Source organism: Thalassophryne amazonica, chromosome 9, assembly GCF_902500255.1.
Source record: "Thalassophryne amazonica chromosome 9, fThaAma1.1, whole genome shotgun sequence".
Lineage (NCBI taxonomy): Eukaryota > Metazoa > Chordata > Actinopteri > Batrachoidiformes > Batrachoididae > Thalassophryne > Thalassophryne amazonica.
Window position 1 is genome coordinate 110,721,673 of NC_047111.1, and position 9,661 is coordinate 110,731,333.

The 9,661-nt window shown below is 38.6% G+C and overlaps 1 long non-coding RNA gene across 1 annotated transcript; it reads left to right on the forward strand.

Annotated features, from left to right (window-relative positions):
• Positions 1 to 1,097: 1,097 nt before the first annotated feature.
• Positions 1,098 to 3,854, forward strand: LOC117517819. Its single transcript, XR_004562853.1, has 3 exons — positions 1,098 to 1,330; positions 1,823 to 1,932; positions 3,799 to 3,854. It is a non-coding gene; the product is annotated as an uncharacterized LOC117517819 (long non-coding RNA).
• Positions 3,855 to 9,661: the final 5,807 nt, after the last annotated feature.

A 9,661-nucleotide genomic window follows, 5' to 3' on the forward strand; every position in this document is an offset into this window, starting at 1 on the left:
GTATAAATTAAATTATTATTTAATTATTACAATTATTTTGTAAAATTTCATATTACAGGAAAACATTAAATATCATTTACTGCCTACAGAAAGTTAATGTTGGACTCCATTTAAATTATGTGTGCAAACATAGGTAGAATGAACAATAGGAAATGATTTCAACACTCATGGTAACCAATAATATGTCGATTTATGATTTATTCAGACCTACTGAATATACGAGGGTAGGCTGAAAAGTTCTAAGGCTCCCCATGAAGGAGTAATGCATTAACTGCATTATAGTGAGCCTTAGAACTTTTCAGCCTACCCTCGTATAATTTCAAGATTACTGTGATAAACTGACAGAGCTAACTCAGAAACATGTCTTGGGGCAACTTGCATAAACATGCACTCTGTTAATTGGAATATTATTTTTGCAATAAAAAATTTACATCACTACAGACTGTGATTGTCAGCTACTGAAATATGTTTTTTTATGGAAACAGATTGCAATGGCAGTTTATTATCCAGAAGTCCGACAGACCTGAGTTGCATACATTTTGCCATATTTTCTAAAAGCATAATATCTTTAGCATTTTTGGAAATAAGGAAAAATACATTAAAGGTATTAAAATTGATTTACAACATAATGTTTTCAACATGCATGAGCAGGAAACATTGACATTTAAATAAAACAGCTCATAGACAAATAATATTTTTTACTGGTCACTTCACAACTTGCAGTTCAAACATTATCAGACATGTTTTTAAACAAACATGCTGAACATGAGATGAATAGTCACACATGTCACAGTCTAACAGTGTTTGGTGGGAATTATTACCATAACATATTTCTTCCTTTCTGGTTCCTTTAATTTCAGCTGCTCAATTCATGTTTTCAGTGAGGCATGATATTATAATTATCCAGGGTAAAACATGTACATTGTACACATTATAACACCTGGATACAATCATTTCTGAATGTAAAATGCAACATTCTCATTCTGGTAAAAAAAAAAAAAAAAAAAAAAAGCTTGTAGTGCTCTCCACCAAACAGTTGGTGGCAGTGGTGCACCGAGTTGGGTTAAAACCCGCTGTTTAACAAAGAAGAAGAAGAACACGACTTGGCTAACTAACAGTGCTGCATGCTCTCCGCTCTCTTTTGGCGAATAAAAGTTTATGTTCAAGACGTTAATTTGCCTGTTCAGTCTCTATACTACGATTAAGAGACCACTGAGAGCAGAAGAGGAGACTAACGCTGGATGATCATCGACTGGATCACAGAAAACCAACACAACCACGAGTTAGCAGCTAGCTTCAAATGGCGAGGCCTTCCTACAGTCATCACGAGGTAACGGAACCTGATGTGAGCACAAACCCATTTTAGACAGAAAAGACAGAACTTGCTTGAAGCTTGATTATGCCAGACATGGACTAATGAGAACCAAACCAGCACATTTTTGACTAGCACGGAGCTAACGTTAGCCACAGAGAGGCACAGGCCTAATTCATATTTTGTCCATGTTTTAATTTATTCTGATATTAAGCCAGAAGCCTAAAGGTGTCAGTAAGGTGTGTGTGGGCATCTCACTTCCAAGGACATGCAGGTTGGGTGAATTGGAAACTTTATAATTGTCCAGGTCTCACTTATAAAAGAGGTCTCGATCTCAAAGGGAACTAATTTGCTTAAATAAATGCTAAATTTAAAATATACATAACTTTTTATGACCATGACTAATATATATACTCTGTCTTTAAGTTTAAGTAATGTCAGTTTCCAGAAAGAGACTTTATAAAGATAAGTTTGATAATATTTTCGATCATTGTTTGTTCCCCACCACAGTAACCATGCCTGCTGCCTTAAGAGTTGTTAAATCACTGAATCCTCCATCTGACCAGTCGGTTGAGTGTGTGTCTGCAGTTGATTCACATCAGCCCGATCTTTATCCTGAGGTTTGTACTATAATGGTTAAATAAGATTGTTCAGTGTCTTGTGCCAGAAGATTCTAAAAATTCACATTCAGCAAGCAAAATATTCAAAATTTCTGGCAAGAAATATTCTGTTCTATTTGGGATATAATTTGAAAATACAGTAAAATCTGCCAGTAATGAAGTTGTATATACTAACTTTCCTTATTTAAAGAAATAATTTACAGGTCTTGTTACTTAATTGACATGTTTATTTATTGCTGATATAAAGTTACAGAATTCCTTTTATAAAAACTCAGTTTCTATGTCCCTTGCATAATGTTTCATTTGCATAGTGTGTGCATACTGTCTATGGTACCATACACTTGAAACAGGAGGACTTGTATGCTATACTACTGAGGTTTACCACCTTATCTGGTGTGGGAAAAGTGATCTGTCCAAAAAAAAAAAAATTTTTGAGATTCTTTTGGTGGGTAAATAGACCTGAGAAAGCACCAGAATTAGGGCTGAAACGATGAGTCGAGTAACTTGAATAATTCGATTACAAAAAATGTTTGAGGCAAATTCTGTGCCTCGAAGCTTCGTTTAATGTTGTAGCACATATGTCAGGCCTGTGTGTGGCGCTGCAACATCTGCAGAAAAAAAAACAAAAGGCGAGCATAACAGCTAATCAAATTAGCAACGATAGCTACCGCTTTCCAACGTGACACATAGAGTAAAATAAAGCCTTTTAAGAGAAAGATGGTCCATACTGATCATCTGAAATAGACTTACTGTGCATTTAAAGCGAAGCAGTGTGTTTGTCTATTTTTCTGCTCTACGTGGGGAGGGACTATTGACCCGGTGGCCAGCTGCTGTCTCTCTCTGCCCAGCGTGAGGAGCTCTCAGACCGGGCGAGTCACAGCTCTGTCCCCGGCTACATTGACAAACAGCAGAAGTCCACTCTTTCTTCTGTGTTTACCTCAGACTCACACTGAGTGTTTCACTTTTTAATGATGCGTTTTTGGGCAACACACAACACTTCACAAACACGGTAACGTGTTTATACGCATCAGGCAACGTGTCGCGTCAACGCCTCCCACACCCCCGACGCGTTCCGTGTGGCAAGGGGGCGGAGACTTTTGCTCAGATGTTTTTTTTTTTGTTTTTTTTTTTTCTTCTCTCCAGAGGAAAGCTGAGTGATCGCCATGTTGTATGTGCGTCGATGAACCACGAAAAAGCTTTAATACAGCAGTCAAATTAATTTTGAGGTTTAAAAAAAACATTTGCAAGGATTTTTCTTCAGAAAACTGCTCTGTATAAATGAGCAGTCCTGTGACACCTTCCTGTTTTGTAGGCATCAGTGGTTTCTGCCGCTAGTCTTCCATGTTTGGACCCGACACATTGTTTCTTTTGGACAGTGTGAAGCTTTGTCACAGTTCAGAGCGGCAAAAGTTGGATTGGGTTGAACTTTTACCACGTCAGCCTGTTGACAAGCAGGAATGTGCACACTCCTGGCAGAAGCGATGGTTTAGCTCGGCTTTTGACGTGACGCTTCAGACGCCTCTAAAAAGCAACGCGTTTCATTGAAGATACTTTTTAGACCGATTTGTGGCGCCTCTGATGCTTCCAAAGCATGTGGTGTGAAAAGTCCTTTACACAAATAACAGTGGGTACAGAGGATTAATCATTTTTGTCTGATCTGCTTTCACCTGTGTGGTATACCTAATTGATAACTAAATTGAGAAAATTCTGGAAGCAATATAAACAGCTTGTTAAAAATATAGGGCCTGTCCAATAAGGTGCTGAGTTGAATACCAGTTATGACCATGTAGCTCAAATTATACAATATCTGAACAGAAAAATGTATATAATTGCTTGTGACTAACAAAGGAAATTTTCAACTTGCAGCGCAAGAGTACTAATGACAGACTTGATGGTGAAGACAAGGGAACCAGGCACCAGAGGAATGCCCTAATCAATACCTTAACTGCATACGCCCCTGGAATGGAACAAGGGAAGTATACAGTAACAGTCATTGTCAGGGGCGGCTTGAACGCTACGGCTCCTGTTTATCTTTGGCAGCCAGGACAAGTCAGGAACTGTCAATTGCCAGGGACGTGCCACAAATTTAGAGTTGTCATGGCAACTGCAATAAAAATCACATCAATGGACAGTACTACCATTATTTCTACAATTGTGCCATAATCCGAAGATGTCCTATCCGAGCAGAATCAAAGAAGTCTAGACGGGACCATCCTGAACTTTTTCCTGACCCAGATTACAGGTTTGAAAAACTAACAATCTTGCAAATCTGTTTTTTTTGGGGGGGGGGGGGCAGTCACAGTAGAGAGGCACCGTGGCGTCTGGTCTCTGGCTGCGAATCCAACATGGCAGAATCCACTTCAAAACAGCTTCATTTCTGTGTAAATGTAACATGTCTATCATATATTATGTAAAAGCTACTGAAAAACACTTTGAAAACTGAAAACACTGTTTTCACCACCTGATAACACCTCTGCAGTGATTTACATGGAGCCACCAAGACACCCAGACAACTTAGGAGAAGTTAATAGGCTTACGTGGCTGTGACTGGAGAAATTGTGCACAGTGCAAGCTTTGCATTTTGCATCACTAATCTTAGCTTCATAGTGGAGTAGAGCACAGAAGGATTTTCTTTCACCAAAACAGATCAAATCCAGGCATCTCAGGTGTATCTTCTGGCAATTTGTAGCTAAAGGTTCAGGTCTTCTTTTTTAAGAAAATCCTCCTCTATACAACTTCATCATGAAGATGGATAACTGGTGATACAAAATGCAAAGCTTGAACTGTGCATAATTTCTCCAATCACAGCCACGTAAGCCTATAACTTCTGGGTTGTCTGGGTGTCTTGATGGCTTTCCTCACTCTTCTTCTTCTTGCACACTCACTCAGGTTTTCAGAACTGTTCATGCAGATTTACCATAGAGTGCCATATTGTTTGTATTCTTCATAATTGATGTAAATAAAGTCCAAACCATTCAGTGGCAGCTTTACCCTCAGAGAGCCTCATCCACAACCACCACAAAAGACAGGCAGTACATGGTATTAAGAAGAGGGGTATGTAATCTTTTGATCAGGTTAATTTGAGTAGTTTGTGTTGTCATTATGATTTGAAAAGAGTAAACACTGTTGTTTGCCGGTAAATGGCTTCACCCAACCATGAACCATGACCGAAAAAAAAGTTTTTGTGTTATTGTTCATATTCTCTGAAAAATGGCCAAAAAAAAAAAAAACTAAACTTCTGCCGGGGTATGTAAACTTTTGGCCCCACCTGTATACATATAGATTCCAATTAAATAATTATTAAGAAGACTGCACATACGGCTGAGGGTATTTTATATGATATCGGGGTTTATGTTCTATAATATCAAAGCTTATGGTCAGATTAGTAGCATTACTTAATTTGCATTGTACATGGAATATTTTTGATAAAATTTAATTTTACCTCCAGAGAACCTTTTTATTTGGGGATTAAACATTAATTTAAATTAATAATTTTGTATTATTTTTGTATATTTTTTTTCATCGTGAATTTCCTCAGGAAATTTATTGATTGTAATATGTTTGTGTTAAACTGTTCAGTTTCGCTAACTGACTAATCTGACTAATGTCATACTGAGTCTTCAAATCTGCGATTAAAAACTTCCATAGGAATTTTCTCAGGGAATTTATTGATAGTAATGTTTGTGTTAAAACTGTCCACAGTTTTGCTCTTAAGTATGACTTTTATTAATTGTATGTAGATGTCTAAAAGATTGTTGTAGTTTTTGTTTCAAGTGGTGATTTATGTTTAAGTTGAATTTATTTTTGCTCCTAAAATGTGTATTATTGGTTGTATGTAGATAAATAGATGAATTATTATTATTATTTTTTTTAAGGTTTCATTATTAATTCTAGAAGAGTTATTCTTATATCTGAACATTTTTTTGGAGTAGCGTTTGTGGTTTACCGCTTAAGAAATGTTTTGTAACGTTGAAAATTTTTCATTTTATGTGCTTTTTGAGCAATTATGTTTAATTCTGTAAAGATGAATTCCTTTATCAATTAAGTGATTTCAAAAGTTTGTCCATTACTTATTTTATATGTTCCACAATATAATTCCACATTGCAAGTCACTATTGAAATAAAACCTATTGAATTTTAAAACATTTATAAAGTTTGTTTTACTTATTTTTTTTTTTTTAGTTCTCAATAGGAACAATCACAAAAATTAGGTAATTGAGCAAGAACATTGCACGAACATCATATGAACAAAGAATGAGGACAGGTAATGTTCGCATGCGAACACTCTACAAATGTTCATTTAATGTTCTGCTGCAACTGTTCATTTGGTGTTTGTGAACGTTTGTATAATGTTCATTGAATGTTCGCATGCAAACATTACCTGTCCTCATTCTTTGTTCATATGATGTTCATGCAGTGTTCATGCCACGTTTGCAAACGTTCTCATGCAAACGTTCAATGAACATTCAAAGAACATTTGGTTTCTGGGTGGGCTGTGGATGACTGGATGAAATTCATATTCAGTGATGAATCTCGAATCTGCATTGGGCAAGGTGATGATGCTGGAACTTTTGTTTGGTGCCGTTCCAATGAGATTTATAAAGATGACTGCCTGAAGAGAACATGTAAATTTCCACAGTCATTGATGATATGGGGCTGCATGTCAGGTAAAGGCACTGGGGAGATGGCTGTCATTACATCATCAATAAATGCACAAGTCTATGTTGATATTTTGGACACTTTTCTGATGTTTGGGGATGATGAAATCATTTTTCAAGATGATAATGCATCTTGCCATAGAGCAAAAACTGAAAACATTCCTTGCAAAAAGACACATAGGGTCAATGTCCTGACATAGGGTCATTGTCATCCAGCATATGTGATTTGATGCATGTTAGTTTTGGGGATGAAAATTTACAGGGTGATTCCATAATTTATTCCTCAGAATTGAGTGAGTCCATATTTTTTTCCTCTGCTGGGTCTAAAACAGTAACCGTTACTGACTGCCGCAGTCTTTTTTTCCTGATTTCTTATAGTGTTTCTTAAAGCCAGAAAGTTGCCATTTGAAATGACTTTAGTTTTGTGTCATGTCTGTGATCTGCTTTTTTTCTACAAAATTAAACAACTGAATGAACATCCTCTGAGGCTGGTGATTCCATAATTTTTGCCAGGGGTTGTACATGTGAAGTTTCATGTCAATCAGGCAAAGCATGAAGGAGTTATCATGACTTGATGATCTATGGCAAAGGGTCAAAATGGCGGCACCATAGCGGCCACACCCTTCAACATAGAGAAAAGCTTTCGATAACTTTTGTTTAGTATCATATGTGGATTCTGTTAAATAAATTTGAAGTGCATAGGACAAAATCCCTAGGAGGAGTTCGTTCAAATACAACGTGGAAATCACGCCAAAATGAGAACAAAATTCAAAATGGCTGACTTCCTGTTTGGAGTAGACTCTTGGTGCAAGAGACTTTTTGTACGTCTATGCAAGTCACACGTGTACCAATTTTCATCTCCCTACTCCCAAAAAACCCCTATGGGGAGGGGTTTTGGAAAGTTTCAAGGGGGCGCTATTGAGGCATTTTGCCCCGCCCACGGGCGATGCCCCTATGAATTGTAAGAGGTTGTCGTGCTCGACCTGTGTATCAATTTTCATGATGATGTGACAAAATTAAAGCCATCAAAAGGAAGAACGTAATATCATGGCGAATGGGCAATATTCGGCACTCCGCCACACGGTTGCCGTTACTCGTAACTTCACGGCGATCATCGCCTACGTTCACAATTTGTTCTGCATGTTTTAGAAGTGGAAGGAAGTTGATGGGGTTAAATATGTGACTTCAGTACCTGTTTAAGTATAATGTTCATATGGCGAAGGGTCAAAATGGCGGCACCATAGCGGCCACACCCTTCGACATACAGAAAAGCTTTCGATAACTTTTGGTCAGTATCATCTCTGGGTGATCTGTAAGAAATATGAAGTGCATTGGACAAAATCCCTAGGAGGAGTTCGTTCAAATACAACATGTAGAAATCACGCCAAAATGAGAAGAAAATTCAAAATGGCCGACTTCCTGTTTAGAGTAGACCCATGATGCAAGAGACTTTTTTGTACGTCTATGCAAGTCACACATGTGTACCAATTTTCATCTCCCTACTCCAAAAAAACCCCTATGTGGAGGGGGTTTTGAAAGATTCAAGGGGGCGCTATTGAGGCATTTTGCCCCGCCCATGGGCGACGTCCATATGAATTGTAAGAGGTTGTCGTGCTCGACCTGTGTATCAATTTTCATGATGATGTGACAAAATTAAAGCCGTCAAAAGGAAGAACGTAATTTCATGGCGAATGGGCAATATTCGGTACGCTGCCACATGGACGCCGTTACTCGTAACTTCACGGCGTTCATCGCCTACGTTCACCAATTTATTCTGCATGTTTTAAAAGTGGAATGAAGTTGATTGGGTTAAGTATGTGACATCAGGACCTCTTAAAGTAAAAATAGGACATTTCCGCCACCACCGGGGGGCGCTATGGCGCAGGTGGGAACTTAAGGTATGTAGACGTTCAGAGCGGAGCCCTCATCATGTCCAGCAAGTTTGAAGGATCTACGATGAAGTATGTGGGCGTGACAGCCGTTCGAAGTGAAATGGAGTGCTCTGAAAAGCTCACCAAAGTTTGACGACCCCTAGCAGCCACGCTTTTTGACTTAATTAGAATCTTTTGATAACTTTTGATCACCATTGTGTTGTGATGATTTTGACCAAATTTGAAGACGATCGGATGAAATCCCTAGGACGAGTTTGTTCAAATGTAAGTAGTGGAAATGGCCAAAAATGGAAAAAATTTGCTCAAAATCGAAACTTAAAATCAAAATGGCCGACTTCCTGTCGATATTTCACCACGACAGTAAGAGACTTTTTCGTGCGTCCTGGCATGGTAAATATGTGTACCGAATTTCGTGAGGCTACGACGAAAAAAGCCCAACGCGGAGAGGTTTTTGAAAATTTCTAGGGGGCGCTATTTTGCGATTTTTCTGCGACCATGTGCGAGGCCCCCAAAATATCGAATTTCGGATCCGGCCGGACGACTTTGGAAAGTTTGGTGAGTTTTTGAGCATGGGAAGAGGCCAAAATTTTGATTTCAAGAGTGAGAAGAAGAATAATAATAACTAGGACTGCAAGCAGTCATATACGGGCCCTCGTTCCGCGCGACCACCTACCCAGGCCAGTGGGTGCCCTTGTGACCACATGTGGGCATGTGCATGCAGGGGTAACCACTCATCACACAGTTAAAATTTTAAACAAATCACACAATGCATCAAGGAGTTATGACATGTTGATTGTTCATCCACTAGGGGGCGCTCAGTGTACAAACAGAGGGGCTGGGTGTGTTCAGGGGCCAACCGTCATCATACATGTGAAGTTTCAAGTCAATCAGGCAAAGCATGAAGGAGTTATCATGACTTGATGTTCTATGGCAAAGGGTCAAAATGGCGGCACCATAGCGGCCACACCCTTCAACATAGAGAAAAGCTTTCGATAACTTTTGGTCAGTATCATCTTTGGATGCTGTCAAAGAAATTTGAAGTGCATTGGACAAAATCCCTGGGAGGAGTTCGTTCAAATACAACATGTGGAAATCACGCCAAAATGAGAAGAAAATTCAAAATGGCCGACTTCCTGTTTAGAGTAGACCCATGGTACAAGAGACTTTTTTGTACGTCTA